Source organism: Fistularia commersonii, chromosome 28 (assembly GCF_037954325.1).
Source record: "Fistularia commersonii isolate RoL2024-O1a breed Wild chromosome 28, RoL_Fcom_v1.0, whole genome shotgun sequence".
NCBI lineage: Eukaryota > Metazoa > Chordata > Actinopteri > Syngnathiformes > Fistulariidae > Fistularia > Fistularia commersonii.
In genome coordinates, this window is record NC_141311.1 from 4,511,246 (window position 1) to 4,534,010 (window position 22,765).

The 22,765-nt window shown below is 43.5% G+C and overlaps 1 long non-coding RNA gene across 1 annotated transcript; it reads left to right on the forward strand.

Moving 5' to 3' along the window:
* The first annotated feature begins 7,487 nt into the window (after positions 1 to 7,487).
* Positions 7,488 to 9,183, forward strand: LOC147217257 (uncharacterized). The gene is made up of 3 exons (XR_015108988.1): positions 7,488 to 7,841; positions 7,958 to 8,065; positions 8,802 to 9,183. It is a non-coding gene; the product is annotated as an uncharacterized LOC147217257 (long non-coding RNA).
* Positions 9,184 to 22,765: the final 13,582 nt, after the last annotated feature.

Here is a 22,765-nt window from a genome sequence, read left to right on the forward strand (position 1 = left end):
AAACAAAAAAAAAACAGAATTCCTTGCACCCCAAACCACACCCACAAAAATTCCCATCAACCCCAAAATCACACAGAAAACAACCATCAACATAAACCCCAATATTCATGACTCACGACAATATATACTTTAATTATAATAATTATAATAATAATAAATAATAATAAATAAATAAATAGATAATGATACATTATAATAATAATTATAACTATTATGCTGCAGTGACAAAAGAATTTCCCCAATGGGGATCAATAAAGTTTATCTTCTCTTATCGGCATTATTCATCTTGTCATTCACACATCACGCAGACAAGCATTCATCCTCCCATTCATGTCATAGGGGGGTGGAAACAACCAGTCACTTTTATTTTCGCGCAAGCGTTCCCTCTCATTCACAGTCATCTAGGCATCCAACTTTTCACTCATTCATTCACAGATCTGGGCAGTTTTGGTTTCTCCAGTGAACCCGCTGGATGTTTGTGACCGTGGGAGGAAAGTCTGGAGAACCCGAAGGAAACCCACGCAGACCCTGCGAGCAGAAAGGCCCCCCCTGTCGGAAACAAACCGGGGTGCTTCTCGCTGAGAGGCGGGAGAGCGCTAACCGCTATGCCACCGTGCCAGGAATTTTTTTTCTCTTTTTTTTTTTTTTTTTTTCAATTTTGCCGGATTAAAAAATAAATAAATTATACACAGTAAGATTTCTTTACATGCCTAAAGAAAATGGTGTGCTTTCAAAAGGAGTCGTTCCATCTGCTCAGACCACCATGTCTGTGTGCCTTTAGCACATTAACTTCAAGGTAGAGCTGTTCAAGGTTTTATAAGAAAAAAAAAAGTCTCAGCAGTGAGCACAGGAATCAATGACGAAGTGATTTTGAGCACGACACGGGGACCAGCAAATCCAATATACCTTCGGCGGTGTTATTTTCTCGGAAAAAAAAAGGGGAAAAAAAAACTTCATTGCTCTGGTAAATCAGTGAATATCCTCCTGTGTTGCAATTTGACTTTTGACACCAAAGAATAAAAGTCTTTTTCTGTTTATAGTTTTCTTATCCCCCCCTTTACTTTTGAATTTCGTTCATCTATTTGTTAGGATTTATTCTTCAAATTGACATTTCAAAGGAATGAAATTCAAAGCTTTTCATTATTTTCTTATGAATGTTACATACGGATGAATACAGTCGAACGGCCGTGCCTATCCTTTTATTACTATCTAGTCTGAACTATAGAATGACTTTAGCTATCGCACACACACAAAAAAAAAGTAAAAGAAAGTACAATATCAACAGCTGTAGGAGCGGCGCAGCCTCCCGCTGCTGTCACCGCTGGCATTTCCATCTTAATTTATCCTGACAAATGTAGGAAAGAACATGTTTCGTCCGTTGGGATCGCCGCTGAAAAATGACAGGACGGGATATGAAGCATTTCAACCGGAACTTCCCATCTCTCGATCTTCTTCGTCTTCACTTCCTCCCGGCTGGGAGGTCGCCACGGCCAATCGCCTGCCTCCATCTAACCCTCTCCTCTGCATCCTCTTCTCTCCATCCATGCATCTCCTCTCTGCATCACCCGGATCTTCACTATCCCTCCTCAGATTTTTCTCTCCGGAACATCTACCACACGCCGTCCTGCTCCTATCCGTCCTCCTCCTTCCCGTCTCGGCCGGTCTCGCCGCCGTCTCGTACATCTATCTTTCTTAAAGTTCACACGGAACGGATTGCGCCGTCGTTTGTGACAAGTAGGTTGCTGTGGAAGCGCCGGTGACTTGGAAGTCCCGTAATGGCATTATAGGCCTAATGAGTTTTAATTGGAAGGAGATCTTAACTTGCAGGCCTAATTGCATCTGATTACAGACAATATTAGTTTTACAGCTGGCAAATTGGTACAGGAGGGCGGCTGGGTCGGGGGCTGGAGGAGGGCCGTCGACGGCGTGCTTGTGCAAATATCCGGATAAACACATTCTCCGAATGTTGATAAAGAGAAGGAACAAAAGCGCGAGGAACGTCCGGCGAAGAACGACTCGAGGCGCGAGGGAAAGGGTGTAGAAAGTGCAGACGCGAGAAGGAGAAAAAGAAGGGCATAAAGTTAAGAGCTCAAGAGAAATTCATGATTTCACCTTCACGGACTTTTTGTATAATGTGTATAGAGCGCACCTTTTGAGCAAAGACAAGGAGAAAATAAAAGGTGACTCCATGACCTGCTCCGTCATCGGTCCGATCCGAATTTCCATGTTTAAAAAGAAACGTTGTGAAAAGAGGAGACGCTGAAAGAGCCCAACTTAACCACATACTGATTGAAAATAGAAAAAAATAACCGCATACAGAGACTGGATATGAGGCGTCCAAAGGATAAAACCAAAAGGGCGAAAAACCTCAAAGAAAAAAAAAAGCGTAAAATGAAAAACTTGTCGTGTATCGTCTTGACAAATAGTTTTTTTTTTTACTTGTTTTGTACATCGCTAGAACGTGTTTTTTACGGGAACGATACACAGCGGAGCAGTAAAAATCCACACCAAAAAGAAACTGAATCCACTTGAAAATTGTTCAATTTTTAAGGGGCATAATCAATTTTTTTTTTTTTTTTAAAGGAACCGCTTGCTTGTAAAAGCTGGGAAACCGTCTTCTCGTCTACTTAAGGGTTTCATCTGAGATTGGTTTGCTCCGAACAGCCTTACAATTATCTTATCTCCCTTGAAATTACCTCTGCCTGTACGTTTTTCCTGGACTTATTGACAACAATACGTCACCTGTCTTCACAGAACCACACCATCCGAAGCCTATAATATAGGATTCTGTGCATTTCAGGTCTGCAGTGGCTTAGCTTCGCTTGGAAAGCAGCTCAACCAATATGCTGGATTTGATGAATTTATTTTGTCTATTATTATCCCTGATGTCGTTGCAGTTGCTGCTGCTGTGTATTTATTCATTGATGTCTAGCTATCTTCTGTCTCTCTATTTATATTTATACTCATATTTATTTCCCTTTTTTATTTTCTTTTTTTGTGATTATGACTATTATGCTGCTGTGACAAAGGAATTTCCCTTATGGGGATCAATAAAGTTTATCTTATCTGAAAAACCCCGCCGGCGAGGAAGATCAATCTCCATTATAAGCACATATATTCTTACCCGGCAACCATATGAAACGCGTTCACAAATGCGCAAATTGACACGCAAGTATGCGGGCAACCAAACACACACGCACCGTTCCGGTTCCCTCCCCGCGCCACAATAAATACATGCCCCGGATCATCAGCGATTTAAAGCCAGACACAGGAGAGAATAGTAAATTATGTGTGTATGAGGCTTCATTTCCTCCTCTTCTTAAGCACTTGCTTAATTGCCATTCTCACCTGAGCAATTGTATAATTTCCTTTATTTTTCTCCTCCTCTGCCCAGAATATGAGCCTGTAATGAGCTGTGGGTGTCCCCCAAAGCTAAGCCTGGCGCTTTGAAATAGGTTTCACTAATTTACCAATTAGTGTGCAAGTTCCCTAAGTCCATGAGTGCCCCCACCGCCGGCCTCCCCGCCTTGATTGTTCAATCTCTGCAGCGATCATCACTCCACACTTGGCTCATGGTCCCGCCATGCTTTGTTTAGCCTCGGTACGAAATCCAGGTCCCACCTGCACTTTGGATATTACTCTAACCCTACGTGCCTCCGAGGGAATCGTGAGGGAGTGGGAGTATGTGAATATGTCTACGTCCGCAGCTCTGGGTTTCTGGTTAAGTGCAGCTGGGACCAGTTTCACTGACCAGAAGGATGAAAGTTAGGAGAGGGAAGAAAGAGCTGTCAGGAGATTTGAAAACTTATGAGAAGTGAGATAAGTTACCGAGAAGCAAAGTGAAGGTTTGCTTGAGGTGCAAATCTAATTTATGTTCAGAGAATACCGTGTTGTATTTCTCTCCTTGATTTGCTCAGCCATTAAAACTAATCCCGAGGACAAATCGGAAATATATATTCTATACACACACATACAAATTAGACATAAATTACATATTTACACACATTTGTGCATGAAAAATGAATTCCTCCATTATATTTTTGTGATATTATAAACTGCTCTGGATGAACAGAAGTTTCACTTGTGAGAGGTCATTTGTCAGTTCCTTTTTTTTTTTTTTTTCTTCAAGTATTATTCATTTTTATTGCACTCTATAGCAACAAAGTTCCATATTGAGTTTCTGGTTGTTGCGCTGAATTGTCTCTCCTTTCAATATCACGCCGTCAAGGTCTTTGTGTATCCATGGCCGTGTAGGCTCAAGATAAAATAAAATAAAAAGACTAACACGTCAATATGAAATATGTAGCAGAGACAACGGAATTATCAAGTAAGTATGAAAGCTCTCAGGAATTCAAGCAGTTCTTATTTTGTTGAAATTTGGCAGATTCACAAAGTTTCGCAATCAAACGCAGGAGCTCCGAGGGGCGCCTTTGTCCGATACTCGTAAAGATCAGACTTTACATTTCCGGGTTTATATTCACGGTATTAACCAATCCCGAGTTCTCTATCCGGAGTGCACACTTCACGTCGAGTGCGAGGAGAGCGGCAAACTGTGACCCACCAGCCTAGTTTAGCGTAACAGTTTCATTAAGGATGTTACAATAATGCTATTAAATCTCTAAATAACAACAAACAAATGCGCTGACACTGGAGAACTCATTACGAGATAAAGAGAAACATTCTCAGCTCTCGGCATTCATAATTGTAAGCTCTTACGGATTAAGGCGAAAACACTTTTTGCTTCAACAAAATTACACGTTTAAAAGGTCCACACGTTTGGAGATACACGAGAATACTGGGATAAACACTTAGAATTGCAAAGATGGGTTTTTTTAAAAATCCCAGAATACGTGGATGGAAAAATTTGATTTTTTATTTAAATTTAGATTTTTTTTTTACATTTTATTTTATTTCACAAGTTCAGCCGCCGCGCACGAGATGTCTCCTTCGCCACCTGTTATGTGTGTTGTCGGTGTTCTCGCTAGAAGAGTAAGAACCCACTCTGCCTGGAGTGGAGCTTGTTAAAAGTTCATAGAGACTCGACCGTGTCGCGGATGCTGATTCACTTTGCATAACGCACTTTAAATCCTTATGGTTTTATTCATTCTGGATAAAAGAAAAACATTTAAAAAAAAAAACCTATATGAGATCAGCATGCTCTTGCTCCTGGTTCATCTCACACACACACACACACACACACGCCAGCTTGATGGATCGCTCCACGCTATGACACGGCACAAATCTCATTTCAGATCAGCAAGTGCATTATCTCCTGCGAAAAAAAATAAAAATGATTTGGTGTAAATGCTGCAGTGAGATTTGCATAGGTTTTAGGCGCCAAATCTGTTCTGATTAGTATAAAAAGTGTATAAATTAACCTCCTTCAAGTTACTTTTCTTGTCATGTTTACAATAATTACTGAAGGAACCGTCGGTGGTTCTTGGACGTTTGCTTTTTGGCAATGAGAGCGAATCCCCAGAGCACCTTCAGCTTAAAACCCACAGTTGGCCGCCGAAAATAATAAAACATTCGGTTCCGAATACAGGGATGTAGCGCGTGTGTGTGAGCAAGTGTGTGTGTGTGAGTTTCCACGCACCTGCTTAAGATATTCTGCATTTCCACTGGTGAATGCCTTGTGTTTTGTTGACCCGGCCACCACCCCGACCGCCTCGCGACACTCTCACTACATATTGACATAATCTGATTTCCCTCCTTGATGTGGATGCCATCGCCACGGCTGCCAGGAGGCGTCTCTCCTGTATAATCCCGTATATGTGACGAGCGATGGCGGAGGGGTCATTGGCCACCTGCGGCGAAGTTACCCCGGCGAAAGCAAAAAAAAGCAGTCACCGCACGGACGGAATAAATCTGTATCCTTTGAATAAAATATTCATCCCTCCGCGGCGTCCGTAGATGTAAGCACATGTGTACTGTAAATCTGCACATGCATGGCAAAACCGCTCTTTAGCCGTTTGTATATTTAATGAATCCCCGCATTTGTGTATTTAAGTCGGCTTTCCGACGCTCACCGGGACTTTCCTCCGTAATACGGCGTTCCGATCTACCTCGCCCGGATGTCCACGGCTGCCGACGTTTCCCCACGGTAACGGTTTATAATTAAAGAAAATAATGAATTCAATTAAGCTGCGAAGCAGTTCGAATGAAAGAAAAATGCTTAATCCCAACGGTGCGTATCAAATATGCATATGCATTTATTTACTTGTCATTTGCTTCACCGTATCTTTTGAAATATAGCTCGGCCTCCGTCTGGCGTCCGCCGCGCCTTCCCCTCCTCTTCCTCTGGAAGGTTCGTTCCCCTCATGCTAATGGACCCTCCTCCCCATGTCCATCTAATCAAAAATCAATTAAAAACACCTCGCCGCCGAGTCTCCAGAGCCGAGCCTATGGTCGAGGGTGGAACAAAAATGCTTCCCGCACTCTCTGGATGACTCCCTGCCCCCCCCACGCCCTCCTTCGCTCTCGCTCACCGCCTTTTCCTGCCTCTTCCTCCTATGGTCGCTCTCCTCCAAGCTCCGCCCTCCTGTCTACTGGAAGTTGGCAACATGATTTACGAGAATGGAGAACTTAATTTATATATTTTTTTCCTCTTGCATCCTCTCATTTATTTATTAGATTTTTCTCCTAGCCGCCTCTTCCTGTCTCTGGCGTGGAGGGGAGGAGAAGGAGTGAGGGAGAGGGAGGATAGGATTAGATGGAGAGTGGTCTCAGGGCAGACCAGTAGACTGGCAGGCCTGCAGACATGGAACAGATCTGTCCCACACTTAATGGCATTAGTGCCGTCCCTGAAAGGGGGAGGGGAGGCCAGCAGGGAGACAGGCTAACATATTAAAACTGCTTCTGTACCAGACGGTTGTCTACTCCACTCAAACTCCAACTCCAACTCTTTCTTTTCTGGGTGTGTGTGTGTGTGTGTGTGTGTGTGTTGTTCAGCGGCTCCTCCTGTAATCGAAGCTTTTCGCGGAGGCGTCCGTCTTCCCACTCATTAAGCTGCTGCGCCACATTAGAATATATATCTTTAATAAGCCGGTCACCGCGAACACAGTACAGTAATGTTCCCTTCAGCCCGCGCGCACGGTTTTAAAATATAACCGCTTCCTCGTCGTGTCAGGTGCAAATGGACTTCGGTTCGAGGGCCGACACGGACCTGGAAGTGGAAAGTGACATCTCTGTCAACTCTGTCTGTATGGATAAAGCTACAATCACTCCTTTCGCCCTCGCTCCCTCCTTAGCTCATTTACACTTACCCTCTTCCCACCAGGATTTCACACATCTTACCGATCTCTGTGACTTTGGTGTGATCAGTGGCCGGATTGCTGACTGTCAGCACACCGTCCAAAAAAACTAGATCCAAGCCCCACGGCTCCCTCAGAGGCTCAAATTACCCTCTCTAACCTGCTTGGACAGCACACTCGCACTACACACCGCTCCTGCTCCGAGAGCCGCACACAGCGGTCGGACATAAAAAGGAGGGATAAAAAGCAGGGAGGAGACGGTGAGAGGTGGAAGATTGGAGTCAGCAACAAAAGACCAGTGACAGAAAGGAGTCTAGGAGAGCAATGAGAAGAGGGTTCTCTTTATTCATGCACATACCAAGTGGAGGAGACCAAAAATTGGCCGGTCGAGAGGAAGTAACCGCGCAATGCGAGCGGACACTGATAGACAGGTGGAGTCGACGTGCCTTATCTTTTGATGGATCGAGCGGGGAGTTAGTAAATATACATGGGCCCCGCCCTTCGGCTCTTTCAGCTGTCTCAGCACAGCCCGCCGCAGATGGATAGGGGGATTTCTCTCCCCCCGCCCCGCCATGCCTTTAAGAAAAGGTTAAGTTCCAATATTGTCGTGGTTCATGAAAATATTAGTATTACTCCCACCCGCCCGGCCCCCGCCTTCTCTCATGCAAGTTTGATTTATCTATCTTGTTCTACGTGGGCTGCAGAGAGCGAGGGGAGAGAAACGTGGAAAGGGGGAGACTGGCAGACACTAACAGCCCGGGGAGTGTTTTCTCTTTATCTCTGTGACACAAAGGCCACCCCCGGTACTGCAGGTGAGTCTGGGAGCAGCTTTATTGATCCTACTGAGTACTCCTACTGTATATAGCTGAGCTCTGCCCACATCCCTGCACCCTGAGGAAAACTATACAGGAGCAGGCCATGCTAAAGGTCACCCCCTGATGAAGATAGGGAGCTGTAATTCACCATGGATACCTATTTAGGGCACGCTGACTTAAGACATTATTGCTAAGTCAATGAGGTGAGCACGCACTTTCTTGCAAAATAGCTATCATCCGTAGTGGTCATTAACATCGCCGGGAGAATATAGGGAGGGGACCGAGAAAAATAAACGACCAGATCGAAACAAGTCGTTTGAGGATTATGAAAATGAGGGATAAGAATTAACTGCGGATCCGTGTGTTTAGTACGCACAGAGAGGAGGGGAGAAAAAAAAGACAATTTCTATCATTGACGGACAGACGTGTTATAGTCAGCGGATGTTCTGTTCTCTCAGCAGAACATTTCACTCAAGTGAGGTGTTTCTTTTTTTTCTCCTCAGCATAATTTGCATTACAAAAAAAAAAAAATACAATACAGTTAAGTTACAGTGACAGCGGCTTGAAAATCCAACCTGTGTACCTATTTTATTTTTTGTGCTTTGGTTAAAAAAAAAAAAAAAACAATTGAATTGGTGTGTTGGATGTCACATTATGTGCAGCTGTATGTGTTTAGCCTGCAGTTAATTCTGGTTGGGAGTGAATGTCCATTAAATGTAATCTTGTTTTTCAGCCCAGCGCTTAAACCACAACTTCAGAGAATTGGCCACCGATGAAGACATCATCCATCATCCCACTGACGCTTGGCCAGAACACTTGGAGATAAATATGGAGGCTTTTCAAGTTGTACCTGACTTTGAAAAACCACACAGTCATAAACACACATAGGGTAAGCATACACAGACTCATAATTCCGATTTATTTCTACGAATCAAAAGTGTAAAAAAAAAAAAAAAAAAAAAATTCTATCTTTCTTGCGCCTATTCATCAACTACCACTCACTCTGTCAGCAGCATTGCCGCCTTTTATCCGGCATCATTATTTCACAACTTGGCGGCAGCTGCTGTAAACCAGTGTGTGTGTTCGTGTTTGTGCGTGAAGACAAGCTTCTCCACCCGGTCTTATCACCTCATAATGTATGAATAAATCCAAAATGATGCACTCTGAAATTTCACTTTTTGGTTTAATGAAATAGTGCTTTTAGAGTTGAGCTGAGGAGGCCACAAGAACACTTATCTCAGCATCAACAGTGCTCGGGGTGGGGTGTGTGTGTGTGGGGGGGGGGGGGGGTTGTGGGGCGGCGGCATTAATCGGATTTCTGGCAGTCTAAAAAGGTTTTCTGCATGCTAGTTCTTCTACAGGCCACTAGGCTCCGGGGCCAGACTGGCCACCGAGGCCTGACTGCCAGCCCGTCGCCGCTGCTGGACCGGCTGATAAAGTCCAGACTCATCGGTGTCTGTTTTAGCCGAGGAGAGCCGACGTGTAACGCAATACTAATTGGAGGTTTTAAATATGTGATTCAATCACGATGCGGCGAAACGCTCGCGGAGGCTCTTCGGAAAGAAAACGCCCACACCTTTTCCATACCAAAAAGATGCAGTATGCAGATATTATGGTATTTTTATATTATATCCCCACACACTCGCTTATTTGCCTTGTCCTCCCTCTCTCTCGCTGTACACCTACTCATCAGTCGGCGGACACACACGAAGGAATTCATCTATCAGTTCAAAGTGCCCTGAAGCAAGCAAGATCCGCTGCAGACATTGATCAAACTGACTTATAACATGAAGAAGTTCAAAATCAAACATTGCAAATCCCTTTACAGCCAGAAATGTTGCTCTTCCGGAAAAACAAGAAGGCGCGCGCACGCGCGCAAACACATACAAGGCCCATTGAATGCACAATATTTGGAAATGCGTGTATTACAGATTCCACGAAAAAAAAAAAAAAAAAAAACATACCCATTAATAGAAGTCGTCTCCAACAATGCAAACATAACCCCAATATTTTTAGCTCAGTCGTACGAAAATGGAAGAAAATAAAAAAAAAAAAATCAGAGCCTTGCTGAGCAAGAGGGAACATGGCAGCATCAGCAAACAAATCTATTTTGAGTGATAGTGAAGTATATTCAGTCAGTTGTAGAAATGTTCCCTCCGTGGCCCGGCAGATGTCGGCGGATGTTATTTTCATAAATTGATGCACCCAATCAAACATTTTGTCAAAGTATAAATCTTCTCTGAAAGCGATGAATCAGGTGTCTCTGTTTCCTTTGTCACTTCTTCAGCTGCGCGGGTGGCTATCTCAATATTTATTTTATCTGAAATTCTGTCTTCATTCGAGTGTTTTCTGATTGAAATTATACACATTGATGCAGATTTACTCCTCTATAGACAGAAGACATCAGTTTTTCTGAAAAAAAATATAAGATTGTATATTATTTTCCGCATCTCCGTGAAGATTTGGCAGGATAGGCAATTGACAATTCAAACCAAAAAAAAAAAAAAAGAAAGAAAATTAAGATTGAATTCAGCCCTCGTTGGCAATTATTCAGACTGAAAATCTTCCCGGTGCTGATAACTTGCGGAAACTCGTGTTCCTCCTCCAAGTGATACAACAGCATTTTTGGCTTCTGCAGAAGTCAAGCAAATGTACCATCTTTTTTGCACAGAAGCTGCAGTTATTTGCTTTGTTCCAAACGTTTTGCATATTCCGCCTCCCTTCCAGCCCACATAGATGTTAATGCACTCCCACGTAAATAGATCAGTGTGAACAGGGCAAATATCCCCCCCCTCCCCCATATCAATCTCTCTTTCGCACTTTCTGCTTCATCCTCGATATTGCAGTCTAAACTGTCCAGCACAAGTGCCGCCAAACACACAAACACACACACACAATTAATCACACTCGAATACACAGACACAGGTGCACAAAATACGTTTATCGCGAGTCTTTGACAGCCATCTCTCGCTGCTGGATCAGCTGAAATGGGACCCATCCCTTAGATCCTGCTGTACTTCTTGCACATACTGATGTAGCCCTGATCTCTTGTCAGTGAGACAGCCTGCAGGGAGCAAGTCTGGGGCTTACAGCGCAGCCTCCGGAGACCATCTCCGCCACATGCTCAGAAAGCCGGAAAGCCGTGGAAACGGTAGCCCCTATAGTCAGCCGGGGCTAATAGGTCTCCAAAATAGCTAGGCTTAGAAAAGGACAGCGTTGCTTCAGGCTACCTAATGTTACATCGCCGGGCATCTAGCGTCCGGCGAGTCATCAGAAGTGAGACGTGTTTTGACGTGAGATGAGTGCCGTGCGGTGCGGTGATACACTCCGGGGCATGCACAAGCGCCTGCTAACATATTTGTGGACACTTCGTTCCCTGTGGCAACGGTGTCACAACAGCAGGCATGAAAACAGACTGTGTCGAAGCGAATCTAGTGTACAAAGGGCTGAATGTCTCTGCATGATAGCTGGAAATAAAACCATGGCTACGGCTGATTCTGCGGCTGTCTCTCAAGGTGTTTTTTTTTTTTGTTTTGTAGGGGGGGGTGTAAGAAAATGAACGGCATGCCTTTCATAACCTGGGTCTTATTCTACTTTATTTTGACAACTAGTTTTTCATTCAGCCACTGAATCATTGAGCGATGAATCTCAGCTCCACTTTCATCTCTTCTTGGGAACACAATGTCATGACAGCCTCTGCCTTGAATTTCGATGCGCATTTCACATGTTGATTGTTTTGTACGTAGCACCGCCGCTCTACACATCTTTTTCCCTTACTTTTCAAATTTTAAAGCCTATTATCAGATCCGCCTGATCACCTTTTGCTTTCTTTATTTGTCGATGTTTCCCGGGCGACGGAGGACGATCGAAAGCCATCGTGCGGTCTAACGCGGCTAGAAATCCAGGCCAGAAAAACAACCTGAGGCAGATCCAGCCCTGGTCAGGGGAGGAGAAAAGCTAAAATCTGGTCGCGATGGTTGGGTCAGTCCGGACCGAGTGTCTAAATAGAATTGCCTGTCCTGAGACATATCCTTGAGGTTCTTTTTGTTGTTTTTTAAATATGCAGCCGTGTCTCTTTCCCGGTAAACAACTGTTGTGGTGTTTGTCAAAGCACAACTTTATCACTGACCTTCTCCTGTCAACCTCCACACCGCGTTTCAAACACTGCATGTATTGAGGCACAGAATATTTTTCTCCTCAATGCTATAGCTGCGCAATTATTTTGTGGAGAGAAAGTGAAAAAAAAAAAAAAAAAACAAACACAAGAAAATACTGCATTGCATTCTCATTTGTAGCATTCTCATTGAATATTCAAAAATTACTGGAACGGAATTTGCAATTATTACATAAGTGTAAAATCAATTCGAGACACGAATCCTCCTTGAATACCCAAATCGGCTCATTCATGAGCACGAACCAAAAAATTCACAATTCTAAGCCCTCCGTGTAAATCTGCATGTAGGGTGAAACCCAAATACTCAACTTTGCAGATCAAACAAGACCCAGTTTTGACAGACGGGTGCACTAACCAAAGCAATTTCATTTAATGCTTTGCCGGGTCATTCTGATCATTAGAGGAAAAAAAAGACCAGTAATACAGTATCCAACTCCCGTCCATTTCCGGCATGTACACTAAAGACTCTTGTTTTAATTCTACTTGTCTGCCTCTTTATCCGATACTTCCTTGTCTCTTTCGAATCACACTCTCCCAACAAAGCGCGGTAGCATCTCTCTCGGTTATTAGTCCCTTTACACGAGAATGTGTAAATATGGAGCGATTGCAAAATTGATTGTTGCTCTCTTCTGTCCAGTGTGGCCTTCTTCCCATTAATCGCTAATGCCGCCAGAAGAAGCTAAAAATCCATCTGGGGCACTCGCTCCAGACAATTGTCTGAAAGACCCATTCCATCCAAATTGAATTAGAATCAATGTGGAACATACACAAGCAAGAGCATCATTAGATCAAGAGAAATACAGTAAGTAAGGAGAGGGCCAGCGAAGGAGACGAAAAGCACTCTCCAATCCGGGTCCATGTTATCAAGCCTTCAAATGAGATTGAGATGAGTAAAATTTGCCCCCCCCCCCCTCCCCCGTTGACGTGTTCATCTCTGCATATTACTGTCACCCGTGCCAGCGAGCCGCCGCGCCATGACCAACTTTTTTGCTGCCGCGACTCGGCATTAGCGTCGCTTTCTTGCGGCAGAAGAGGGCCGGGGGGGAGTCGAAAGCGGATGACGGGTAATATCAGGTGGATGGAGAAAAGAATGAGGAGACGGGGAGGGAGCGGCGAAAAAAAAAAAAAAAAAAAAAAGGAGAGGGGGGGGGTGTTTTGGTGAGTCATGTGCAAAGGCACAGCTGGTGTGACTGCCTGCCTGAGAGAGAGCAAGATGGGTGACAGACTGAGAGAAAGATGAAAGGCTGTGGGAGGGTACAGTGGGAGAAGAAGAGGCGTATTAAAGTAAATCTGAAAGCAGGTCAGCGACAAATGGAAATGCGCGGTGATTGATATGCCTGTCACACCGGTACAACGTAGAGATACGGGTTAGGGAAATATGTAACAGAACCCGTGACTGCTCGATGGCAAATTTTGGCTGACGGCAGATGAAGTGAAACTTTTGGAGAAGGACCTTCAAGAATAAAACAACAAACTTGTGAGTGAAGGGGGGAGGGGGAAGGCGTTTTGAAGTCGTTTCAAATGTCGAAAAAGTGAACGGTCGGAGGAGCGTTCGGGTCGAGAGGAGAGACGACGTGTGGAAAAAGAAAAAGGGGGAGATGCAGAGAAAGATAGATATGAGAGGGGGGAGAGATGGAGATGGAGAGGCCGGCCCGGGGTGAGACAGACTTATCGGCCGTGATCGATCTGGCCGGCTGATGCCAAATGGGGGGTGTAATGATGGGTAATGATATAAGCCTGCGGAGGGAGCACAGCGTGCGTGCACACGCGTGTGTTTGCGTGCATCTCGAAATCGGCGACTGCACCGCGCCACGCAATTTCATTAATAGAGACGATTCATCACACCTTGCAGCCAGGGTTTAATACTCGCCCCCGTAACAATCCGTGTATATTGTACACACACACACACACACACACACAAACGTCGCAACTAAAACATCGCCTCCTCTTTCGGTCTATTTATCCATCTTCTTGAACGCTCTCGCTCCCGTCGTTCGGACCGCGTCCTCTCCGGTGCGTCGCTCCGTCCCCTCGCCTCTTGGCGGGTTCGGCCCTCTCAGATCTGTCCATTTCATTCGCACCCACGACTTCTGTGTAAATCCGTCCCGAAACAAGCATTGCCGTAGTGCAGCACTTCAATTGATAAAACACGTAGCGCTAACACACACACACACACACACAAGCCACACACGCTGACATGTTTATCACACCATGGCAGACTTACTGACTCTTAAACAGTTCCCACAGCAACGTGAACTGGCTGGAATAATGTATTCTGTTATGGCTGGGGATAATTAGCATCATCCTGCTCTGTTTCAACATCTGCGCCCCCTCTCCTCTCCTCGCATTGATGTGTAGAAGAATCACTGAATATGATTGAAATCCACTCAATGAAAACGATCATGCAAATACAGCCGAGTTCGTTATTTTACGAAAAAAAAAAGAAAAGAAAAGAAATGATGCGACATTTGTGTTTCATCATTTGAATTAGGAGAAGAGGAGGCATAAATGTGCCCAAGTGTCTCAAGAGTCATAAAAAAAAAAGGAAAAATACTGATTCGCTGACACATTTGAAGTGCTAATGTTGGACTAACTGGTAAGAATCTAAAATCAACTGGTGACATCTATTTGTACATTTCTATTCATCCTAAGTATCCTGTCGCCTCAATTCGATTATTATGAAATGTAATTGTTTCAATTTAAAAAAAAAAAAAATACTGTCAAACTATTTATCTTTAATTAGTTTACCCTTTGTGTGACCATTTATTTATTTTTGCTATTTATTTAATTTATGCCAAATTTAATGAACGCGACATAACGCATCTTATGAAGAGCTGAAGTTTACACTTTTAAACACTTAAATCAGGACGATAGTTCAGCGCAGTGATGGATGGAGGTGTTTTCCAAAGCACATAAACAACCACGGGGAATTACATATTTCTTCTTCTTAACTGCAGTTGGAGGTGAGAGAAGGACTTCCGCACGAAGCGTGCACACTCCCTCTCTCAAGCCCGTCCTTTAAAAAAAAATACGATTTGTCGGAAACATCCATAGCGTCCTCATGATACCGCCATCTCCCTCAAGAGGCTTCTTTGCAGCGTCAATGATCTGCACCGCTGGTGCGATCTGTCTCAAGAGCTTGTAACCTGGCAATCCTGCCACACCGCAAAGAAGCACTGGCTACATAGCTTGCAGCTCCTGCCATTTAAACAAATAGCGCTGGGAAATGGGAACAATATGTAACCGTGCGAGGGTGCAGCGATTGAGGCCAGCGTATTTATTGAAGAAGCTCATTTAAATCATGGAGGTTGTCATTTATTTTATCCCTATAAAGAACAAAAAAAAAATCGTAGCCACAGTTGTGTGTCAGAATGTAAATCAACTGATATATTCAGACTTTCATTATCTGCAGGTCGTAAGCTGCAATAAAATAAAGAGAATGAAATATAAAGGCTTGGTTTCCTGAGGACAGACACAAATTTGACCTCAAATATGTATTTTCGAAGAGCAGTCACAATTCATGTCATCATTACAGCTCTGCAGAGAGGAGCCAAGTGGAGGACAAACAGAGGAGGCAGCATGAAAGTAGCACAATTAGCTGGATAACAATGCAGTTAAAGGTTGCATTCGGAGGCTCACGCGCACCTTGTCAAATGCGGCAGTCGCTCCACCTCATTTTCATGTTTACGAAAACCGACGTTAGTGACGCCGCTTGGCGCTGCAGACGTGTTTTTGTTTTCTTTTGATAGACCACAAAATGGTGGGCAGAAACTGAACATTTATATTCAGGAATCATCTTGTTGCCTTCTGTAGCATACGCTCTAACGGCATAAATTCACCGATGCTTTTAGTGCCTTCTGCTCCCACAGACGCGCGCACACACACACACACACACACACACACACACGAGCGCGCATTATCTTGCATTTTCAAAAGACTCCGACTATACTGTAGTTATCCGAATGAAGAAAAATAAACTTTTTATTATTTCAAATGTCTTGCACACATGGAAATGAACGAACAAATGTTGCATGACCTTGTTTTATACACAAATATATATTTATAATATTTACTCCATCATCATGCCATCGTTATCCATACCACCTTTCCTGCATTCAAGGTTGCTGTAGCCTATCCCAGCTTTCAACAGGAAAGAACATGCAAAGGGCACTTAGAAGAAGAGCCCCCCTGTCGAAATCGGACCAGGGACCTTCTCGCTGGGAGGCAGAAGCGCTAAAACCGCTACGCCATCAATGTATTTATCATCTCGTAAACACACACGCTTATCCATAAAATCCCCATTTAACGGTCTTTCGCTCTAGCGATGAAAGACCTTGTTTATCAAACTACTTTCCAGAACTACACTGGCTGTTCCTTTCACAGTATGTAACTTGTCTGCGGGGAAAAAAAAAGGAAAGAAAAAGTTTTCTATACAACTGATCACTCAAATGGCGGTAAAAGCCTGACAAAGCCTGCCGAGGACCAACTACAGGAAGCGGCGAACAGAACCCCGAGCATCGGTCCATTATCTTTTCTCAAGCAACTCTTTCGACACGACTTCACAGCTTTTGCCTGGAAAAAAAAAAAAATTTTAGAAAACACTCACGTGGACACACTGGTAAGTGAGGATGAGGAAAATAAATGAGAGGGAAAGTCTGGCTAATGAGAAATGCTATTTTTACTGCTATGATGAGCCCCATCCACATAAGCATACAGCTTAGACAAAAACAAATTAGATATGTCTACTGCGTCCCAAAGACATTAAAAACATATTAGCGCAGCAGCCATTTGTGTCCGTGGCCCCACATATGTGGTTTGTGGGTGCGTACTTGTTTTAAATTCAAAAAACAAAAGTCCTCTCGGTGTATTTCTCAGTACTATAATATCACTGTAATGACACCATAGTTTCTGTAAGACGCGATGACTCAGGGGTATAACATGATTAATTGCACTACTGAGCGCTGTATCAATCAACAAAACCGAAAGTGGCGATGAACACATCCAACGGCGCTTTCTTAAACTTGGCGAAACTCAAGATCACGTGGAAGCTTCCGTCTTTTGCGCGGGGGGGGGCAAAGTTTAATGGGAGAAAGGATGTCCCTCAGCCGGCGCGCGGCGCTGCAAAGGGCCGGCAGCCTTTCAAACCTTTCCAAGTGAAATTCTCTGATGCCGTTTTCGTTTCCACCTCCGCCAGCCGGAAAGCAAAGCCGAAGCCGACAGGGTTTACGAGCGAAAACAAGTAAACAAGTCAACAAGCAGGCAACTTGTTATTCACGGGATCTTGAGCCATTTTTTTTTTTTTTTTGTTGGTTTTCCTTTATGTGTCTGCTAGAAGAAGATACTTTTTGAGGAGTCACTTTATATATACACTGCTCAAAAAAATAAAGGGAACACTTAAAAAACACATCCTAGATCTAAATGAATAAAATATTCTTATGAAATACTTTGCTCTTTACACAGTTGAATGTGCAAAATCACACAAAAATGATCAATGGAAATCAATTGTATCAACCCATGGAGGTCTGATTAGGAATCACACTCAAAATGAAAGTGTAAAAACAAACTCCAGGCTGATCCAACTTTGATGTAATGTCCTTAAAACAAGTCAAAATGAATCTGTGTTGCTTCCTGAGTGGACACTATGATTTCACAGAAGTGTGATTGACTTGGAGTTACATTGTGTTGTTCAAGTGTTCCCTTTATTTTTTTGAGCAGTATAATATTTTATGATGTTCCGAGAAACCTTACATCAAGCGCCAATCTTCACAAGCAAGAAGTTCATGCCCTGAAGGCGTCCTCAATCGGGCCTGAAACTGTTGCACTCCTGTAGATATAATAAGCGGAGGTTAGTCGAAGCCCCTTGAACAAACGAAAAACCCTTTCGTAACTATCCCGTTTGGTCTCCATTGACTTGCAAGTGCTGCAAGGCTGCTACATTTTTGACAGCTTTTCACTCCAGAGTGATTATGACCGAGAATCGAGAGCGCTAAAATGTGAGTTCTGACACCTGGTCTGGCAAAGTACACGGATACACTTTCGGATGTGTTATCAAAATTTTTCCCTCTTTCTCTGCAAAGAGTGCAGAATTCAAAACATGACTCTCACCTCGCAGGTTACGTGACTGTCACTAATGATTATTAATGCTGCCTGATATGCAGGTCGACACTAATCCTGTGTGTTCTGCGGTCCTCAGCTGTCTGTCCTGGGAGGAGCGCAAACCTCGCTGTAGACGTTGTGTTTCCGACACAACAATGGATTGATTTGTTGAACCTCTTAAAACCAATTTGTTCATTTCATCTCATTTTTGCCCTTGAATAAATCAATAATTATAGTTAGCAATTAGTCTGAGCTATTCAAGCTCAATTTTCAGCACCTTAGTGAACTAGTATTTGGTGGAAATCCTTAGCGATCAGGTGATACAAGCCCATTTCCTCTTAATTATATGATTATTTACATTTGTCAATTGAGCTGCCGTCAAACAAGAGTAAATACAGTTGGCCTACAGCCTGCTGGATGTGCTTCTCCCTGATCTGAGCAGAGAGTTTGGTCATTGTCTTCCAATTGTTAAAATACGAACAGATACAAATGGAATTTTGTGAGATATTTTGTGAGCTGAATGTTAACAATACACACAAAACCAAAGCTTGAACATTCCCGATTCTCGATTTCATTCCAAAGGCCATTTTGTTATAGTGTAAGTGAAATATCATTAGATCCTAACTTCAAATGTAGAATGAAACCAGATACGAAAAGTGAATTCTTGTGTCAAGTTCATGTTTACAGCTGAACCCTCGCCTTTTTAGATATAAATAAATATCCCCTTCCTTGATAAATAAATGAATAAATTATGTCGGGCAGTCAGCGCTTTTTTGCCTCGCAGCAAGAAGCCCCGTGGATCAATTGCAACGGGGGGGCCTTTCTGTGTGGAGTGCGCACCATCTCCCGGAGTTTGCGTGGGTTTCCGTCGGGTTCTCTGGTTTCCTCCCACACTCCAAAAGCATGCAGGAGCTTTGCCGGAAACCATAAATTGGCCAGATGTGTGAATGAGCGAGTGAATGGATGTTTGTAAAAATCCAAATTGTAAAATTCCAAAAGACAGGCACATTTGGTTTATATTGGAAACGCCGTTTTGATGACAGCGGTTAAAAGATTTTAATGATCTGTACATCTGGAGGGAACAATGCTTGGAGGAGGGTGTAAAAGGCTCTGTTTGTTGAACATTTGCCTTGCAACTCCATTACTGTGTTGTTTGTGTGAACGCTCCGTTCTTAAAAGAATGAAAGGTCTTGGTCGGTCGACTCCCGCGTGCACTGGGGGATTTTTTTCCGTCCGAATGAACGAGTGAATGGTTGTTTATCTTTACAGCTGGCGACCGCTCAGGGGTTGAACCACCATCCCATGCAAGATAAATGGCATTGATCATTTCTGAATTGCTCTGATAATTTGAAACAAACTTAGCGCTTGATATACAGAAAGAAAAGAAAAAAAACCCGAACCAGTAGGTGTAAAATAAATAACTAAAGGAGAAAAATACAGTGGAAGGAAAAGAATGAAGAAAATGTTTTGAAAGTTTTTTTTTTGTTTTTTTTCTCTTGTTGACAAAGTGAACGATAATGAGTGAAAACTGGAAACTTGTATCTGGAGGAAAACAGAGGAGACAGGCCGAGATGAGGGAGGATTGGTTAAAATGAACAAACTAGAAATGGCTGCAATAACTGACCAGTGACTCTGGACCACAGTCAATATATCTAAATGGATTTTAGCTTCGGCGTGATAGAAGAAATGCTTCTGCACGGCTGCAACGCTCCTGTGCACGTACACACACACACACACACACACACACACATATCTAAATACACACCGCAACAAACAAACTTAGAATTGGTTTAATTCCACCAGCTGGGTTTTAATGTGAAAATAGAAAGTGACATTATACACACACTGTGCTACGGTTTTGTGCCTGCCTGCAGCTTCATTGGGTTGGTGGGGGTAGCAAGGTTGCAGGCTGCAATATTAAACCATCAATCACCCCCTAAATTAGGCATTTTACATCACACAAGCACTCACGGCTCACTCCCCCTCTCCCACAGGTGGGGTCCAAACCGGGGGAAAAGAGATTACATCACAAAAGCAATGATGTTGCAGCAAGACCCATGAATACATTAAAAAGTCTTGTATATGCAGAGAATGGGCGAAAGGCGCTAACGCAATAATAAATGATAATGAATAATATCGAATTAACAGTTTGCTCCTTTCCTCCGATGTTTATACACGACAAACACAACTTTCAGCGCGCCGTGTCTTAATCGCGCTAATCTCGTAAAACGAGAACCATCGAATTGTATTAAGCGGTGTTTTCGGCGTAGCATATCTTGATCCCCGGCACCCATGTAAAACACGGCGACGAAATCATTTCAATCAGCCGCTGAAGAGAAGACATCGTGTCCACTTTAACGTTCCTCTTGTTTTGATTATGAAAACAACCGGGGATATAAATGAGCGGGGGGGAGCCATTAGCAAGCAAGGAAGAGAGGATGCGAAGAGAGCAACCGATGACAGAGGAGAGATGAGGTCAAAAAAAAAAAAAAAAAAGCACGGGAGGGCTGAAAAAACAGGAGCGACAAATACAGAAAGGAATAAGAGGGATGAGAGTAAATGAAGCATGGAGTTGCATTTATCCCAATTAGCTACTGGGTGTGAGGGAAGCGAGTGTCCACCCCGATTAACAGTGTTTACTGACATGGTTGCTGATTACAAGCTGGGTAGACAAACTCGCCGCACAATATTCCTCTCTGCGCAGGCATGAAACTGAAAAAAAAGAAAAAAAAAAAAACAATCACAAACACGCAGGACTTTTCCACCAGAGAACGTCAAGAACTGGTTTGAAGTCGGTCCCCGACCCCTTCCGACGGAGTGGACCCGCAGCCGCATCAGCACTCTCTGAACATCTTTTTGTTCGTATCCTTCTTCTCATTTCATTAAGAAAAAGCAGCACAGGGGCCAAAGGATATTGGGATTCTTAGCTGCCAATGTCATGCAAGAAAGCCCGAGGCAACGCTCTCCAATTTTAATTGTGCCACTAGAATGCTAGAATAGTGAAAACATATTCTGGGATATTCATACTTCCTCGGCTTCGACGGCAGACACCCACTACAACTTCTGGGTCGTTTGCAAATGCCTGTTCGTTTTGTTGGCCTTTTAAGAAGCAACAACCCTTCCCCGTTTTTTTTAAGATGCGTGCAAAAGCAAACAAAGAGCTGACTATGTTCGGAGTTCCAAACAGCACGGATCCAAAGTGTTTGTGGAGCTGAGCGGAAATCGCCATGGACTTCGTTTACATTTTTTTTAGGGGGCCAAGAAGGCGAGATCAAATATGAGCCAGTTTTGTTTTTTCGCTGTTTTTTTTTTTTTTTTTGCTCTCAAAATTTTCACGGGAGGTTTCGGTTGATCTTCCTGCTCCTTATGATCGCCGGCCCGAACGCTAAAATCGCAGATTTGCTCTCCAGCCGGTGCCATTTCTGGAAACCGGATCTCTGTGAGCTGACTTTTTGCTTGGCATCACCTGAGGGGGAAAGTAAGTCATTAAGCTCTCAATGTGGGCTAGCCATCGAATCCGTCATGAGATGGACATAAACAAAAACAAAAATCTTTTTTATCAACCCGTTTTTCTCTCACTTGCCTACATGTGAGAGTTTAAAGTAGGAGTCTTATATAACTTTGTGGTGCCCAAAAGTCCCCACCCACCTCCCCCCCTGTCTCTTGAGCTGTTACATGGCAGCGATAATCGAAATAATTACGTTGGCTCCAAGTCGTTTAAAAAGAGTACCCGAAAGCTGTGGCCCCACGAGTCCTGCTGTCCAGAAAACATCCTCACATGGTCTGGAGAATCTTTATTGGAGGGTCTGCACTCCATCATGTGGAAACAGACATTTATTTTTTTTCTCCCGACTGGTTAATCCGGTTGCACAGATGTAATAAATAAAATTTTGAAAGAGGTTAGAAAGCCTGTGGTTAATTCTGTGCAATAGATTTCACTTGTGAATCTGTTTGCAAGTACAATGGCGCGTATATATACGTTATGCGGTTTCTGGAGGGGATTGTCTAGAATCTAGTCCAGCGGCATTGCTGAGATAAGCTGCTTGTGGGCAAACATTTCCGCTGAGCTTCTGACCTGGTAATACACAGGACTGCGGTTGATACAGGGGTATAGAAGAGCAGACAATAAAGGGCAAGGAGGAAATATGTGGCTTTCCGCCGAAGAGAGAGGAGGGTAAAGGAATGGAAATGCAGAGCAGCATATCTCGACTAAACCAGAAAGGAAGAGAAAGGGAATGTTCATTTTACAGCACGAAAGGCCCGGGGACACGAAGAGGGACGATAAATAATGAATGCAAAGTACTTGTTGCATAAATGAATGCATGGGAAAAAAAAAAAAAAAAAGACATTTCATTCGCGGGAGTCAAGATTTAAGAATGTTTTATCTGCAGAAATTAAAAGAAAACAGCATTCTGCATTGTGCACCA